At 46.3% G+C, this 18,013-nt stretch overlaps 1 long non-coding RNA gene across 1 annotated transcript in view; it reads right to left on the bottom strand.

Annotated features, from left to right (window-relative positions):
- Window positions 1-18,013, bottom strand: part of LOC102469248 (uncharacterized) — a 53,735-nt gene that overhangs the window by 764 nt on the left and 34,958 nt on the right. The window contains exon 2 of the long non-coding RNA XR_336461.3: window positions 1,270-1,351. This is a non-coding gene — a long non-coding RNA (uncharacterized LOC102469248). The remainder of the gene's footprint in view (window positions 1-1,269; window positions 1,352-18,013) is intronic.

Raw genomic sequence — 18,013 nt, forward strand, 5'->3', positions numbered from 1 at the left:
GGATCTTGTGTTAAAGCCGGCGGGTCAGACACTCGAACTGTGGTCGGCTATGTGGGAGTCCAGCGACAGCCATTACGCTAACTGCTGGTCCCCCCCACCCCCAGTTTACTTCTTATAAATCCAGATGCAAAATCTATGACTATTATTCACCCAGTTAAACAGTAATGTTTTTAATAAGTATACATTTTCAAATTCTTAATTTAAAAACATATTCATTCAACACTATATTTTTGTTCTTGCAAAAGCCTCTTTGTCCACATCTTTTCCCAGACTTTCACCGCTCATTCATTCATTCTTCCATGAGCAAGAGAGAAATATAAACTATAAAATATAAACTATGTTCCTTGAATGGTAACTAGGTGTTAGGGTTTTCCATTATCTTTTCAAAATTTAGATTTGTTAGCTGACTGCAGGGCAGAAAAGATGATAATCTAGAAGCTGATCATCTGGTACCGCTGGTAAGTTTCTACACCCATTTTCAATTCTACCACAGATGTGTTCTCAAAGTAGAAAGCATGTGTCGGGAATGTACATCCTTAATGGAATCAAGATGAGTTATTTAGGGTGTTGTTTCCATGTATGGGGCTGCAGACGTGCTATCTGTACCTTCTACCCATGCTACCTGGAAAATAAGGTTTGGAGTTTTTTTTCTACGCACACAGACATCAGACCATTCATTTTGGCCCCAATTTCTCACCCATTTGCAGGGACACTTTTTCCGTGGTACTGAGCCCACTTCCACACTGAGCTCCAAGTTTGAGAGGCACACAGCTGAGGCCTTTCAAGTAAATGGCACGTTAGATCTGTCAGAGCTGATAGCTCACGCTGTTTATGAAAGTCACTTAAACATTTCACGTCTGGGATTTCTGGCAAACTTGGGACTGGGGGTGGAGAATCATCAAGGGAAGAATCTATCGACCTCTAACGTTATGAACAGGGATGTCTCAAACTTCCAATTTCATTTTTCTGATAAAAAGAATTATCACCGCCCAGCATACTTCTGCTGTCAGAATTGCTGCTGAAATATGCTAATCATTTTAAGTGGCTCAGAGCCTGTGTCTGAAGGAAGGAGGAGATAGGAAAACACAATCAACGCTGACAATAGGTGGAGGGTAACCATGTCTAACCACAAAGGATAAAGATGAAAATAATCATTTCATTCTTTTCCCTCCATTTCGCCTTATTATAGCAGCTCAGTTTGCATCGTCAGCACCAGGCTGCTCACCCGCCTGGTAGGGCGTTCATTAGCATGCGCCTTCCCAGACCTACCATCCATATTCTTCAGAACCAGCCAGGGCCCAGAGAGGAGGCATCCTCCCAGGGTGGTGATTCGGAACCAGCTGCATCTTGTCTAGGGGGAAAAAGAGAGAGAGAGAGATTGCAAAATTACTTGCACTTGCTGTCTGTTTTTCATCACTTCCCTAATATATACATACTATATTTGCATAACATCGGTTTGGTCCTCACTAGGAACCCATCCCTACCTTCCTGAAAGATACATGAAGGCATCTGACTATGTATTTTTTTTCTGCGTGGTGTCTGAGAGTTGAGCCTCTCATCTCATTACCAGCCCCTGTGCCTCTAGTGAGTTACTCTGCAGCCTTTAGAATTATAGCTCCAATTTGTAAGTCTAGCTAACAATTACACTTTCATTACTGAAAGATCTGAAAGAATGCTTTTGGTGAGCATTAAATCAAAGATCTCAGCATGAGCAACCCTCCACCCTCCCAACCTGGCTTCTCCATTTAATCACTAGAAATGGATGCTATTAAAACTCCCTTTCTCGGGACCTGCAGGTGGCATGGTGGTTAAGGTGCTGGACATTCCCACATGGCCAACCATGTTTTGAGTCCGGGACTTTGTGGCTCGCTCTCTCTCTCTCTCTGTCTCCCTCTGGTCAAATGAAAATAAATGATGAATCAATACAATTAAAGAAAATAATTATAAAAAAATGTGGCTTTAAACAACTTCTTTTTAAAAACATCCCTTTCTCTAGAACACTCATCTTTCACCCAGAATACCTTGTAAAAACTATGTTGAAACTATGGCGTTGTATAGCCCCATTTGCCAAGTGTTGTAACTTGATCATCCTGAAGACAAAGAATGTCAGGCTTGGAGAAAATGTTTCATGTTTGAAATGCCAGCTGAGGGAAATGCTCTGAGCCCCCAGGTTGCTGGAATTCAGGCATTAACTGTTGATCACTACAAGAAATTCATGCATTAACTGTTCATCACTACACAAATAGGATAATAGACCAGTCGCAGTTTCAGCAGCTGAACGGTGATACAGCAATGGCACCCAGTGCTCTGCAAGGCTGACCCACAAGGGAAGGTTCCCTGTTCAAGGCCAGAGACTTCCCTGAGTCATTCAGGCATGGGGGTGCTTGTGATCCCAGGCTGACTGAAGCTGGAAGTAGACCCCAGCATCAAGACACTGTGGGAGGTGCCGTCTCTTTCTCTCCTTCTCTCTCTGTCTCTCTTTGTGTCTTGCTCATAGAGCAAAGAAAGAAAAGAAGAAAAAAAACTTTTAAGATGTTACAGTCTCAATAATAATAATAATGATAATGATAATTTCACCAACATAGTCAAAGGCAGAGTCAAAAATCACTCTTCAAAGTCATTCCCAGTCTCTCTTCGTATTTTCTACTTCTGTTTAGTTTCTTTGGGTAAAATCTTTGCCTGGATGACTTTGTTTAGTCCTGCAATCCTAGGAGGCTGATTTTTTTTTTTTTTTGAGAGATTTTTGCTATCGGGCGGGTGCGCTCACCATAAAGACAAAGAAAGACAGAGAGATAGAAAGCGAGAAATCACCCTCCAGGGGGGATGGCCACACCACAATCCTTTCTCCTCCGTTCTCCTCTTGGGATCTTGAGCACGCACGCACACGCGCCCAGCATGAGTGCAAGCCACTGGGTCTGGGACTTGAACCACGGTCAACTACATGGGAGTCCAGTGATAAAAACATTACGCAATCTGCTGGTCCCAGGAGGCTGATTTTTTAAAGCCCCTTATACAGATGAGAAACCCAAGACCAGCGGCTTTCCCAAGGTCTCGTGCTTAGAGACAGATCTGAGGTGAGCACTTGGGTCTGCTGGGCTGCAGTAACTCACGCCTTTAATCCTCACCTAGCTCTCCACCCACCCTTCCCAGGTCTCCTGTCTTTTACCAGCTTTCAAGGTTCTTCCAGGGCAGAACCACATTCACATCTGGCCTCCTTCCTCCTAATGTGCTCCTTTGCCAGCCTACAAACCAACAAACCTGCTCTTCTGGCTTCTTTTTCCCTCAAGGACATCCCTTCTTTCTTTCTTTCTTTTCTTTTCTTTTCTTTTTTGGAGAGGTTTTTGCTATAGGGCACGTGCGCTCACCAGAAAGTCAAAGACAGAGAGAGACAGAAAGCAAGAAATCATCCCCCAGGGAGAATGGCCACGCCATAATCCCTTCTCCTCCATTCTCCTCTAGAGATCTTGGACACACGCGCCCCGCATGAGTTTAAGCCTCTGGGTCCGGAACTTGAACCGCGGTCAACTACATGGGAGTCCAGTGACATAGCCATTACGCTAACTGCTAGGGCTTTCTTTTTGACAGATGGGTGTTCCCCACGCCAGGCTCATCATCAGAGTCATCTGGGATGCTTATTAAAAATAAAAGTGCTGGGATCAGCAGTTGGCATAATGGCTATGTCTCTGTACTTCATGTAGTCAACCACGGTTTGAATCCTGGACCCAGCGGCTTAAGCTCATGCCAGGTGTGTGTGTTCATGCCCAAGATCCTGAGAGGAGAATGGAGGAGAAGGGATTGCGGCATGGCCATCCCCTTGGGGGGTGATTTCTCACTTTCTATCTCTCTGTCTCTCTCTGTCTTTCTGGCGAGTACATGTGCCCTATAGCAAAAACCTCTGAAAAAAAAAAAATGATTAAAAAAAGAAGTAAAGGTGCCTGGTTTCCCTCTTGGACACTCTCTGCCACAGATCTTGGTGAGAACCAGAAATCTCCTTGTTTAACAAGCTTACTGTGTAATGCTACCAAATGACCAAATTGAGGAAAAGACACTATCTTCCCAAAGTTTTTGACTCATGATTTTATTTTTTAACATGATGCATAATCTAAAAGCAAAACAAAAACAAACTCCTTTAACATTTAACGTGAGCCAGTTAAGGGAGCCAGATTCCACATGGCTAACTGCAGCCTGAACCCTGGCCCTGGTGGCCTGAGAAACACATGGGGTATGTGTGTGTATATGATCAAAATCCCAACAGGATGAAGAAATGAAGAAGTGATTACAGAATAACCAAGCTTCATTGAGGGGTCCTTTTTTCCTCTCTCTGCCTCTGGTGAGCACACATACCTTCTTGCAATTAAAAAGAAATATTTTTAAGTCATTCTACCTAACATTGGCCTCAAGTTATCTTAATTTTAGTATCTTATTTTAGAACAACAGAACATAAAAAATGTCTTACAAAGTATTTCTAATGCAATATTAATAATCATAATTTACTTGATGCCTTTCACTTTTTCTTATTTAACGTGTGGCTTGTGCTATTTAGCATACTTTAATTTTACGTGAAAAAGCACAATTTATAGACCACTTTAAACCAATTTAAAAGTGACCCATTACATTACTGTGGTGTGGGTGCATGATAAACAATAAAGTGCATTTGAAATGAATCATGTGTAGGACTTCAAAAATGGACCATGAGTTAATTTTTAATATTTTGCCCAAAAATATAGAGATGATTTTTTTTTCTTTAGGTTTTTGCTGTAGGGTGTGTGCACTCACCAGAGAGAGACAGAGAGAGGGAAAGCAAGAAATCACCCGCAGGCAGTTGGCCACACCACAATCCCTTTTCCTCCATTCTTCTTTTGAGATTTTAGGCATGCACATACATGTGCCCAGCATGATTTCCAAGTTGCCAGGTCCAGGATTCAAACCACGTGGGAGTCCAGCACCTTAACCAGTATACCTAACCTGCTGGCCTCTCTTAAATTTTATTTTCAACAAACAGAAAAGCTATTGGAATGGGGCTGGCCCAGTGGCCTAGTCATAGCTAAGGGAACTGGATCCCACATGGCCAACTGTGGTTTGAATCTTGGTCCCAGCAGTTTGAAAAACATGCTAGGGAAGGGCTAGTGGGTAGCATGGTTGTGGGGGCGCTGGACTCCTACAAGGCTGACCATGGTTCAACTCCCAGATCCACTGGCTTGAGACTAATGCTGGGTACATGTGCATGCATGCCCCAAATCCCAGCAGAGAATGGAGAAGGGATTATGATGTGGCCATACCCCAGGGGATGATTTCTCAATTTCTCTTTCTATCTCTCTGATAATCGCATGCACCCTATGGCAAAAACTAAAAATATAAACATTTTAAAAATTAAAAAATAAGGAACCGACAGGAATTTACAAGTACATATGTGTGTTGGAGGTGTGTGTTGGGTGTGTCGTGTGTGACATGTCAGTGTGGCCTGTGTGTACCAGAGAGGAGGCACTGTCAGGACCACCTGGCTAGGGCAGGAGGGCAGGTGGAAGCTGTGACCTTGGAATGCACAGTGGAAACATGTGCATAGGGATAGGGAACATGGAAAAGGGACTGAGGTCACAATTTGCCACTAGCTAGATGCAAGCCCCTAAGAGATTCGATGCTGCTGCAGGGCTGCCTCTAACACAGGCAGGCAGCACAGGAGGGGCTGGCAGAAGTTTGAGAGCTAGGACTAGGTTTAAGGTGCTGCATTTTTTTGCTCAAGGAAACTTGAAATTCAAGTCTTTGTTTAATTCTCTCTTTTTTTTTTTTTTTTTTTTTTGGAGAGGTTTTTGCTATAGGACTTGTGCGCTCGCCAGACAGACGGAGAGAGACAGAGAGACAGAAAGCAAGAAATCACCCCCCCAGGGAGGATGGCCACGCCGCAATCCCTTCTCCATTCTCCTCTCGGGATCTTGGGCACGCACGCACATGTGCCCAGAGTGAGTTTAAGCCACCAGGTACAGGACTCAAACCGTGGTCGACTACATGGGAGTCTAGCGACATAGCCATTACGCTAACTGCTGGTCCCAAGTCTTTGTTTAATTCTGTGCATTTCAAACAGTACAAGACCAGTTACTCTGTTGCCTGAAAGAGGAATGAAAAGGGTGATAGTATAGAGCCACTTCCCAACTCTGGGTCACTGGTGGGGAGGGTTTCTCCAGGGTCCATGCATCCCCCAGGTTGCCCGCCCAAGCTCACGGGGGTTCACTGTGCCAAGGACCTTCCTCCTTGGGGACACCGCCAGGCACTGAGGCAGCTGGTCACTGCTGCTGCTTTTCCTGACCTGGGGTGCTCAGTAAATGTCCCGCCTCTCATGGGATCCAGTGGCTACTTTCTTTCACACCCAAGCGGCCACTCGCGGGGTTCCAGGAGAGTCAGCTCTTTGTGTCAGCTCCTTTCTCCTGCGAAGAGCTCCAGAAGGGACTGTGGCCAGCCAAGCAGGAAGAAATGGTTTCAGACTCCTGCAGCATCCTCCCACTACAGAGAGCTGGCCAAGAAAGCCACGTTTTGTTGTTGTTGTTGTCCGTTTTCCCACCGCTGACCTGTGATTTTTATGCAGCGGCCTGAAGATCTTTCCCAAAAAAACAAAACGAGATGACGTCAGCAAGGGTGTGTAACCACATGCTTGGCTCCATGCGGGCGGACTCTCTGTGCCGAAGTGTAAGTTGGCCCACTTAGATGGCCTGAGGCTGCTTGTATGGGGTGAAAACACGGCCTCCTCTGTATGAGGCAAGCAGGCTGTGTTTTTTTGTTTGTTTGTTTGTTTTGAGAGGTTTTTGCTATAGGGCAGAGAGAGACAGAAAGCGAGAAATCACCTCCCAGGGGGGATGACCACGCCGCAATCCCTTCTCCTCCATCCTCCTCTCGGGATCTTGGGCACACATGCACACGCACCCGGCGTGAGTTTAAGCCACCGGGTCCAAGACTTGAACCATGGTCAACTACATGGGAGTCCAGTGACATAGCCATTATGCCAACTGCTAGGTCTGAAGCAGGAAACGTTTTAAGTTAACCTAGCTCAGTTGATAGGTAGACCATCTCCACCTTCCTTTAGTCATAACCGAAACCCCTATCTACTTATTTTATTATTATTATTATTATTATCATTATTATTATTATTTCGAGGGTTTTTGCCATAGGGTACATGTGCTCCCTGGAGAGAGGTAGAGAGACATCGAAAGGGAAATTGAGAATTCACCACCCAGGGGGATGGCCATACCACAATCCTTTCTCCTCCATTCTCTTGGGATTTGGAGCACACACACACACACACAGGCCCAGGGTGATTTTCAAGCCTCCAGATCCAGAACTCCAACTGTGGCCGGTCGCGTGGGAATCCAGCGCCTTAACCACTATACCCCCTGCTGCCCCTCCCCGCATCTACCTTGAAAACCATATTTGCTTTAATTTATTATTTATACACAACACCAGGGCGTCCGCCTCTCAAGAGGAATGTGTGTGTGTGTGTGGCGGGGCTTGATTCTTCACTTATCCAAGAGGACTGTATCTCTCAAATTTTCCCCGGCTGTGGACTCCAGCAGTCCTGCCCTGTCCAACCTGCTGAGGTTTGGATGATCAACGTAAATCAAGTCCGGAAAGGCCTCCTCCCATGCTCTGGGGCATTGATCACCAGACTGCAATGTTACTCTCTCTCCGGAACAGCAGGACAGGGGACGCTGGTCCCAGCCCCCAGTTGCCTCTGCCATTTAAAAATTAGCATAAAAGGCAAATATCACAGTATCTGACAAATTGCACTGACTCACATCCTAATTAATCCTATAAACGACTTCACTGTTCTGGCTTCACAGCCTGCAAGTCCAAACCAGCCTGGAGTTACTCAGAATGTCTGTGTTTAAAGAGAAACAGCCAGGATCTTCCTCTTTTTTTTTAATTTTTTGGAGAGGTTTTTGCTATGGGGTACATGCACTTGCCAGAAAGACAGAGCGAGACAGAGAGACAGAAAGTAAGAAATCACCCCCCGGGAGGGATGGCCACGGCGTGATCCCTTCTCCTCCATTCTCCTCTCGGGATCTTGGGCACGCATGCACACATGCCTGGCGTGAGTTTAAACCACCAAAACCGAGACTCGAACCACATTTGACTACGTGGGAGTCCAGCGACATAGCCATTACGCTAACTGCTGGCTCCAGGATCTTCCTCTTCAAACACTGAGGAAGTATCCTTACTGCCCTGCTGGAAAAACAAAAACAGAAACAGAAAAACAGTCCTAACTCTGGCATCGCTTCAATCAATCCTGTATGTGACATGCCCTCCCTCTCTACGGGGCCCAATCAGCCCGTACAGCCATCTGAGTGGGCTAGTGGTTAAAGCACTGGACTTCCACATGGCTGACTACAGTTCTAGTCGTAGACCCAGTGGCTTCAAACTCAAGTTACACCTGTGTGCACGTGTGCCCAAAATCCAGAGAGGAGAACATAGAGGCAGTGGGCTCGGACCTCTAGCTGGTGGGTCTCAGTTGGTTTGCTCTGACGTTTCTTTTCTCTGCTTGCAGACCACGCTGGTCGGCGTCCTGGGGCTGTGGGGTAGGAAGCTTTGTAAAGTCATTCTTTCCTGATTGGTACAGAGCCAGAGTTCCTCTGCACCCAGGTGGCTGTGGTCCACCACTTCTTGCTTATTGCCAGGGCTGCTTTCCCCTCACTGAGGAGCTGGTGGGCATCGGAAACTCGTCTGCCAGGGCAGGAGGGCTCCAGCCTGTGTCTTCCCAGCCTGTGGGTCTCCCAGCAATCATTGCACTTCCTCCTCTGTCCCTACCTGAAACTCACAGCACAAGTGGAACTTAACCACGAGATACCGAACAGCACGCCAGGCACGGGCACCGATGGATAAGTTATTTCTGAGATGCTGGGGCAAGGCCCCTGAGGCTCCTTGCTGTGCTGGGATCGCCCTTCAGATGTAGGCTCCTGAAGAGGTCCAGGGATGCTGGATGGGGCCAGGATGCCCAGGGCCCAAAAGGAGACATGTCACGGGACCAGCAGTTAGCATAATGGCTATGTCGCTGGACTCCCATGTAGTCGACCGAAGTTCAAGTCCCCAACCCAGTGGCTTAAACTCATGCCTGGTGCGTGCGCATGCATGTCCAAGATCCCTAGAGGAGAATGGAGGAGAAGAGATTGCGGTGTGGCCATCCCCCATGGGGGGTGATTTCTCACTTTCTGTCTCTCTGTCTCTCTCTGTCTTTCTGGCAAGCGCATGTGCCCTATAGCAGAAAACGGAAAGCGCATGGGCCCTATAGCAAAAAACCTCTCAAAAAAAAAAAAAAAGAAAAAAGAAAAAGAAAAAAAGGAGACATGTCACCAACCCGCCTGAAATAACGGCAGTATGTATGTCCACTCTCTCATGGCCTCACTGGGAGGTGAGTGGGGAGTTTTGGTGCTACTCTTATCACTCCCTAACTCACCGCCATCTCACAGAAGTGAGAATCGAAGCAACATTGAAGGTGTCTCGTCAGTGCAGTGGGAAGCCAGGGCTACCCTTTTCTGACACAGATTGAAGTGAAAAGAAGCAAATCGGTGAGAAAAATGTGATTCCAGTTAGGCAGAGGCTGTTTTTGAGGTCTTAGGGAACAATGGGGTCAGGTTGGACACAGAGCTGGACACAGGTCAGTGACTTCGAAGAGGCATTGGCGTCTAAGGACAGCATGACCAGGGGTGTGGGGGCCCCTCAGGATCGCTGTGGATCTGTGGTCCTCGTGGACATGCAGAAACTCAGTCACTGGAGGACAGACAGCGTCCCCAGGGAAGGCATGAGGTGGCCCACATGCGTCTGGAGAGACCTATCATGATTAGTGATTAAGTGCTGCTGTCACCGCGGCTGGAATGAAGCCCTCACGTTGTGTCCTACACAGAGCTAGGGAAATCCTATATGTGTGATCTGATTTTCTCTCTGAGAAATGGGGTTATTATTATTATTTACAGAGAAATTTGTGCTATAGGGTGGGTGTGCTTGCTGGAGAGACAGAGAGACAGAAAGTGAGAAATCACCCTCCAGAGGAGATGGCCATGCCACAATCCCTTCTCCTCCATTCTCTTCTCAAGATTTTGGTTACACACGCACACGTGCCCAGCGTGAGTTTCAAGCCACTGGGTCTAGGACTTGAACTGTAGTTAGCCATGTGGAAGTCCAGTGCCTTAACCACTATGCCACCTGCTGGCCCCAGTTATTATTTTTTAATTTGACCAGAGAGAGGGACAGAGAGAAAGTGAGAAAGCAAGCTACCAGGTCTGAGACTTGAACCACAGTCAACCATGTGGGAGTCCAGCACCTTAACTACCACGCCACCTTCCGGCCTGATAATGTTTCTTTAGGGAAGCAGTCCTACAATGGAAATCTCATAGGAGCATTTCCCTAGTTGTTTAGTTGTACCTTCTGCTCTTTAATCCTAGTAAATATTTGCCTGCCTACAAATGGTTCCTTTCTCTCGCGTGCCCTAAGAGCTGAACTGCTTGACTTCCCTACGGCAAAGCACAGTTTCTTGAAAAAGTTGTTCATTAAAGGCCATTGGCACAGCAGGAGGCAGTCCAGGCCACAGTATTTTGTAAACACTAGAAAATAACATTTTTACACACCCATAATAAATGGCTCCCAAGTGCAGCCTGTGTCAGCACAAGTATATACCAGGGGCCTCCAACGAGAGGCCTCAGCTCTCAATCAACTCCTGAGCTCTGTATCAGAAGTCTTTCCTCCTCCCAGAGCCAGCAACTTGACACTACTGTTAGCTTCTTATAAACGAAGTTTTATTTATTTATTTTATTTTGCAATTTTTTTTGAGAGGATTTTTGTTATAGGGCGCATGCGCTCACCAGAAAGACAAAGAGAGACAGAGAGACAGAAAGCAAGAAATCGCCCCCTGGGGGGATGACCACGCCGCAATCCCTTCTCCTCCATTCTCCTCCCAGGATCTTGGGCACGCACGCACATGTGCCGGGCATGAGTTTAAGCCACCGGGTCTGGAACTCGAACTGTGGTCAACTACATGGAAGTCCAACGATATAGCCATTAGGCTAACTGCTGGTCCAACAAAATTTTATTTTTTAAAGATTTATTTAATTCCATTTGTTATTGTTATGAGTATCATAACATTTTTGCATAGAAAAATACATCATGACTTTTCCAAGGACCCTGTAGTTTTAGGGCTGTGGATTCCAGGTCCCAGGGAAGGAGCAGGGACTTCCTGGGAGTTCTCCAGCCCCATAAGAGCAGGTCTGCATGTCACCACCATGCCACATTGCTGTCCTTGCTTCTGGGAATCTGCTCAAGCAGTTCTATGTTTTCTGAACATTTCAACTCTCTCAGCTGCTTCATCTTTGGTGGTCCCCCCACAGACCCGACTGCTGCAGCATGTGCCACGCTGCCTCCCACCCCATCCCTAGGAGCTTCAAAAGGACCCATCTGCTGCTCCGTGTCTTGTGTAAATACATTTGTGATGCGGCTTCCGGATCACGTGACTCCTCCTGACTTCAGTCATGCTTCTCCTTGAATTGATGACATCTCCGTGTGTCCATGTTCTCCCAGAACCAAACCGCAGACCGGATTCCCCTCTGCCCGTGGCTGGGCCTGGCTCCCAGGACTCTGGGTCCTCCATGAACAGATCCTGAAAACCTCATAGGATCTGGCTTGAGAATGGGAATTGCCAATGTCCCTACTGAGCTGAGGTCCTCGCAGGTGCCCTTCCCAAGGTCAGGGGCGCACAAACAAATGGGCGTTTCTCTCACCCCAGAGGCGGCCGGCAGCTGAACCCGTCACTCGTCTTTCTGATAGGCAGTGTTTTCTGTTCTGGATCACAATGGGATACATGCAGTGACCAATTCTATGGCTTCGCAATTCTGCCCATTTGTGTGAAAATTACCTGGGAGCTAGGCTGGCCCTGTAGGCTAGTGGTTAGGGGAACTGGATCCCACACAACCCACTGTAATTGGAATCCCAGCTTCGGGGCTTGGAAAACACGCCATGGCGTGTGCATGTGCGTGCATGCCCAAAGTCCCGACAGGATGGAGAAACGGAGGAAAAGGGATTACGGCCTGACATGGTCCATTGGGAAGCTCTTTCTCCCTCTCCCAGTCCTCTAGCATGTGCATGCGCTCTCTGACAATGACAAAAACCCCACCAGGGCCAGAAGGTGGGGTAGTGGATAAGGCACTCCCATATGGCTGACTGCAATTTGAGCCCTGGACCTGGTGGCTTGAAACTCACGTCGGGTGCGTGTGTGTGTGCCCTAAATCCCAGGAAGAGAATAGAGGAGAAGGGACTATAGGGTGGTCAACCCCACTTCTCCACCACCCACCACAGATGCTATTTCTCACTTGCCCTCTCACTATCTCTGTCTCTCTCTGGTGAACACACACACCCTACAGCAAAAAAAAAAAAAAATCACCTGAAAGATTTTAAGAATCCCAGTGCCTGAACTCCACTCCATACTGAATAAATCAGAATCGCTGGGAACTGATATTTTTAAAAATTCCTCAAGTGGGGACCAGCAGATGGCATAATGGTTACATCACTGGACTCCCGTGTACTCAACCATGGTTCAAATCCTGGTCCTGGCAACTTGAAACTCATGCTCCCCTGCAGAGCAGTTAACTGTTGTGCTACAGGGGTGGTCCAGGTTTTTTATTTCAAAATTTGGGGCTGGGACTGGCAGATGGCGTAATGGTTACATCACTAGATTCCCAAGTAGTGAACCCTGGTTCAAGTCCTGGACCCAGCAGCTAAAAACTCACGCTTGCCGTGTGTGTGTGCATGCCCAAAATCCCAAGAGGAGAGTGGAAGAGAGGGGACTGCGGCATGGCTATCCCCCGGAGGGGTAATTTCTTCCCTTCTGTTTCTCTGTCTCTCCAGCGAGTGCATGCACCCTATAGCAAAATCTCTCTCTCAAAATAATAATAATAATAACCTCAAATTGAGAGCCAATGAGACTGCCCTCACACCCAGCTCTCACATGGCCTAGTTTGTAGGTCAAGTCCTGGACCTGGAGGCCTGATAAATATGCCAGGTGCGTGTGCGTGTGCATGAGCGTGTGTGTGCATGTTCATGTGTGTGTGTCCAAAATCCTGAGAGAAGAATGGAGAAGAAGGAATTGGGGGTGGCCATCCCTCCTGGGGAGGCCATAATTTCTCAGTTTCCCTCTCTCTTTGTCTCTCTCCACTGAGCACATGGCAAAAAAAACAAAAACAAACAAACAACAACAACAACAACAACAACAAACTAAATTAAACAAACAAGCAAAATTAACATTTCATAATACATGCATACGTGCAAAAAAGAATAAATCGGAAAACAAAAGTAGCTCAGCATTTCACAACCACAGGGTGGTTAGTGCAATGAAAAATACAAACAACTGCCAGGGTCAGGTGCATCCCTAACATTTGTGGAGCTTCTAGCAAGGCAAACAGCTGCCAGGGTCAGGCATCCCTAACATTTGTGGAGCTTCTAGCAAGAGCCCACGCAGAGGCCCCTACACCGTAGGTCTCAATGTCTACAACTGATAAAATACGTTCTTGTCCTCAGGTCTTTGCAAACCTACCTTTAGCAACCTAATGACTAGGGTCAAATCTGGAATTCCAGACAGTCTGAGGTTAACCGCCGGTGTGTGGATGTGATGGTGTAGACAAGTCAGCTCTTGGCCCATAGCCTGCCCCCTCACTTCTCACCCCGACACCTGGGCAGCCTCTCAGGCAGGTGCACGGACTCTCCAATTTACTTGCCCAAGGACCATCCACACCCCCGTCAACAGCTGCCCTTCTTTACTCATTGGTCAGGAGTGCAAACAATTGCAACATGGCCTTTCCCAGAAGGACAGACCCCAGAGAATCGATCTATGCAGGCCCTCAAAGTGAGAATGAGAAAGTTTGGCTAGGACATATGGAATGTGGTCTGGAGAAAAACACATGGACCCTGGGTGAGGATTTCCTTACTTATCAGATGAGGCAGAACTGGGGCCAAGATAGGACCCCTCTCCTGGGTCTGAGGCCCATGCTCACTGTCCCTGCACACGGGGTTCACATTCCACCCTGTGCCTTGCTTCCTGTGCTTCTAGCCCTTGTCATTTCCGTATCACAGAGTGCTCCAGCTTGCTCAACTCACAGTGCGCTGTGGCCGAGCCAGGATTCCACCCCAGCCCTCAGATGCCATGCCATTGACTGCTGTGGTTTACTGCTTTCCATAAAAGGATGAGATACACACTGGATCTGATTGTCATGCCAACCAACTTCCTTCCCACCAAGGCTGTTCAGCTGTGTGCAGCGCAGGTCACAGTGTAGCCAACTATAATGAGAAGGCCATCCAGGAAGGCCATCCAGGTAGCTAGACCAAGGTTCTAATTCTAATATCCTCTCATTTCATGATTTCAGACCTGCTCACTCACCTTAGACACACGCTAGAGAAAAATTCTATTACTGAATACTCCTACTCTGGGCTTTGTTAATCACTTCTGACCACTGCTAATAGCATCTTTTTTTTTTGTTGTTGTTGTTTTGGAGAGGTTTTTGCTATAGGGTGCGTGCACTCACCAGACAGACAGAGAGAGACAGAGAGACAGAAAGCGAAAAATCACTCCCCCAGGGGGGATGGCCACACCACAATCCTTTCTCCTCCATTCTCCTCTTGGGATCTTGGGCACGCACGCACACGCGCCCGGCATGAGTTTAAGCCACCAGGAAAGGCATGCATGCTTCCTCTCCGGGCCTACGTCACTCATACTCTGCTTGGAAATAAACTGCATTAATTATTAATTTCTTAGAATTGGTTATTTTCCATCGACACAACTTTCATAGGAAGCCACCAGTCCACTTCTTACCTAAATCTAGTCTTTCACCGTAGAACTAGATTTAAATCGAGTAACTCTGTTACTTTGAGACATTTGAATGAGTCATGTGACCTCCTCAAATCTTCACTTCCTTCATTTAATTTGAATGAAGATTAAACCTAATTTACAGGAAAATACTTGTCCAACCAGCTTGCCCTGTGCTCAGTGGCACAGCATGACTTCCTAAGTGGTTACTCTCATCTGCTCTCCAAACTGTTACTAAAAATGCCGATGATAGCTTTCTGTGAAGTCTGTAGGATTTTGAAATAAGCTATTACTAATTGCCCAAGGCCGTTGTAGGATTCAAAGGGAAATTCTGTTTTGTGCTTCTTCATCTTGCGCAGTCATCAAAGCAAAGCCTGTAATAGGTTTCTCGACTTCTGGGGCCACTTCTTTCTTTAGCCAGGACAGAAGTCCGTGGGTGTAAGTTCTTCATAAAAAGGTGAAGTGGCATCTTCACGGGAACAGTTCCTCCTCTGCCGTGGCCACTGACAGCAGCCAGGACTCATTGCCATCCCAGAGTCTCACTTCCTTTATCCAGTTTTTCTTTTTATGTCTGTGCTTATGGAACTTGAAGGGGAAAGTTTCTACCAAAAACCCAGAGGGAAGTGGCATCTATTCTTGTACCTTTGGTGTCTAGATCTGTGGTGTGTCCACTATGAGGAGAGCAACTTTCAGCATCACTATGTCCTGGGTACCTCTAGTGGATCAGGCTCTAAGGTCTCTCTCCTCATGGAACTTGGTCTCTAAGGCCTCTCCTCATGGAACTTGGTGTCTAGAAGGAATGACTTTAGCACCTAAGCCCCTCGACGGAAAGCCCACACATAACTATTGTAAGCTACATCAGGGGCACTTTCCTAAGTCAGCAGCCTAAGCTATAAGGCATGACGAAATTGTAGCTCTCATTTAAAAGTCTTAAAATCTATTTTCAAGAGAGTAAATGAGTAAAAACTGGCTACCTATTAACCATGGGTGATCACTCAAACTCCTTGCCTCACTCCACCAGACTAAGTCCTGGGTCTGAGATCCTCTGATACTTAAAAAACCATCTGTGCTTTCAAACACAGGCTCAGATCTGCCATTTGCTGTCAGACATGAAGACATGAGAGTCCAATGTAATATGGTTTTGCTTTACAAAACCTAAAGCCTTTATGGGTCCATTCGCTGCTAAACAATAAATCTATGATGAGCGCATGCTCTCCTCCTAAAGTATTCCTTGATTAAGAGGTGAGAAGTACGGACCTTCTGGAAACAGGAGGAAAGAGAGGCTTGTAGAGACAGCAAAGGATGGTCATTGAATTTAAATGTCAGCCGTTAAGGTATACTTTGTTCAGTTATCTCATTTCATTCCCAATGGTTCTATAAAAATGAGTGGTGGTTCCCAAACATAGAGATTAAGGCTCAGAGAGTTTTAATAATTGACCAGGCTTTCATCCAGGTCCATCTGCTTTCTCGCCATGCTATGGCGTTCTGTCTTAGAACTTGAATAGGTAGCTGCATCTGATGAATCAGGCAACTAAACAATCATATTCCATGCTCCTCTCTTCTCTAAAAGCGATAATCCTATTTTTTTTTTTCAAACAACAATTATCTGTCCTTTTAAAAAGTGTACTTATTTCAGGGCTGGCAGGTGGTGTGGTGGCTGAGGGCGCTGCAGTTCCACATGGCCAACCACAGTTCAGGTCCCAGACATGGTGACTGCTTTCTTGCTCCCCCCTCTCTGTCTGTCTTTCTCTGGTCAAATTAAATAATAATAATAATAATAATAATGATAACAAATGGAATTTAATTAATTAATTAATTATTTTTAAAAGTGTATTTATTTCATGGCAGTAAGAGATAGAGAGAGAGAGGAAAGACAAGCACTCTCAACAGGGTCCCTTGCTTTGATTCCCCAGCCTTCCCAGAGAGCCAGGATCATGAGTGTGTACAACTGTCACATACAGGTTACCTGGAGAGTCAAACCACAATCTTTCATTCGGATCCAGCTTCTCTTGACCAGGGCCTTCCTGGTGCACCACCAGGGTTAGTGGTGCAAGAAATCTTGGGTAGCTCTACTCTTTTTTGTTTTTCAATTATTTATTTTATTTTAATTTATTTATTGTTATTATTATTATTTTTTTAATTTGCGATAGGGCACATGCGCTCACCAGAGAGAGAGAGAGGGAAAGTGAGAAAGCAAGCTTCCCAGTCCAAGATTCAAGCTGCAGTCGGTCATGTGGGAGTCCAGGACATTAACCATAGCACCTGCTGGCCTGGTAGCTCTACTCTTTACCAGATGGATGGCCATGAATAATCCACTTCCAAACATTAGCTTCCTCAGTTTACTGAGATAGGAATAATAACAGTAAAAGGGAATTAGTAACTATAAAGAGTACTAGAATAGGAAGGGTAAAGCTTAGGTCATGGAGTGAGATAGCCATGAACCTGAATCGTTTACGAGTTACATGACCTTGGAGAAGTCACTTAATTTCTTTAAGTTTCCATATCCTCATCTGGCAAATGGGAAAAGCCATAGGCCCTCCCACATGGTATGGTGTCAAGCATTCCTTGATGTGTGTAAACACTTGGCACCATGACTGGAAGTTTGCGAGCACTCAATAAAACCAGCTACTGTTATTACCCACACTGATCACAAGGCTGCTGTCGCTCTTGAAACTTCAAGCAATAACATGGATGAGAAGTTTTGTAAACTGTGAAGTTTTCTTATTGTGATACTTACCATTAGTGAAGGAGATAGTTGTGGTTGTGGTCAGCACTTACTATTAATAATCTCTGCAGGTATGTGTTCCAAGAAGACCCAAAGGATGCAGATGCTTCTGGCCCTCAAATAGATCTGAATGAAATATTTCTTTCTTTCTTTTCTTTTTTTTTTTTTTGAGAGTTTTTTGCTATAGGGCATGCGCTCACCAGACAGGCAGAGAGAGACAGAGAGACAGAAAGCAAGAAATCACCCCCCAGGGGGGATGGCCACACCGCAATCCCTTCTCCTCCATTCTCCTCTTGGGATCTTGGGCACACAAGCACATGCGCCCAGAGTGAGTTTAAGCCACCGGGTCCGGGACTCGAACCGCGGTCAACTACGTGGGAGTCCAGCAACCTAGCCATCACACTGACTGCTGGTCCCGAATGAAATATTTCTGCATCTCAAACAAAAAATGCATCACGTGTGAT

Source organism: Tupaia chinensis, unplaced genomic scaffold (genome assembly GCF_000334495.1).
Source record: "Tupaia chinensis unplaced genomic scaffold, TupChi_1.0 Scaffold138812_1, whole genome shotgun sequence".
Classification (NCBI taxonomy): domain Eukaryota; kingdom Metazoa; phylum Chordata; class Mammalia; order Scandentia; family Tupaiidae; genus Tupaia; species Tupaia belangeri.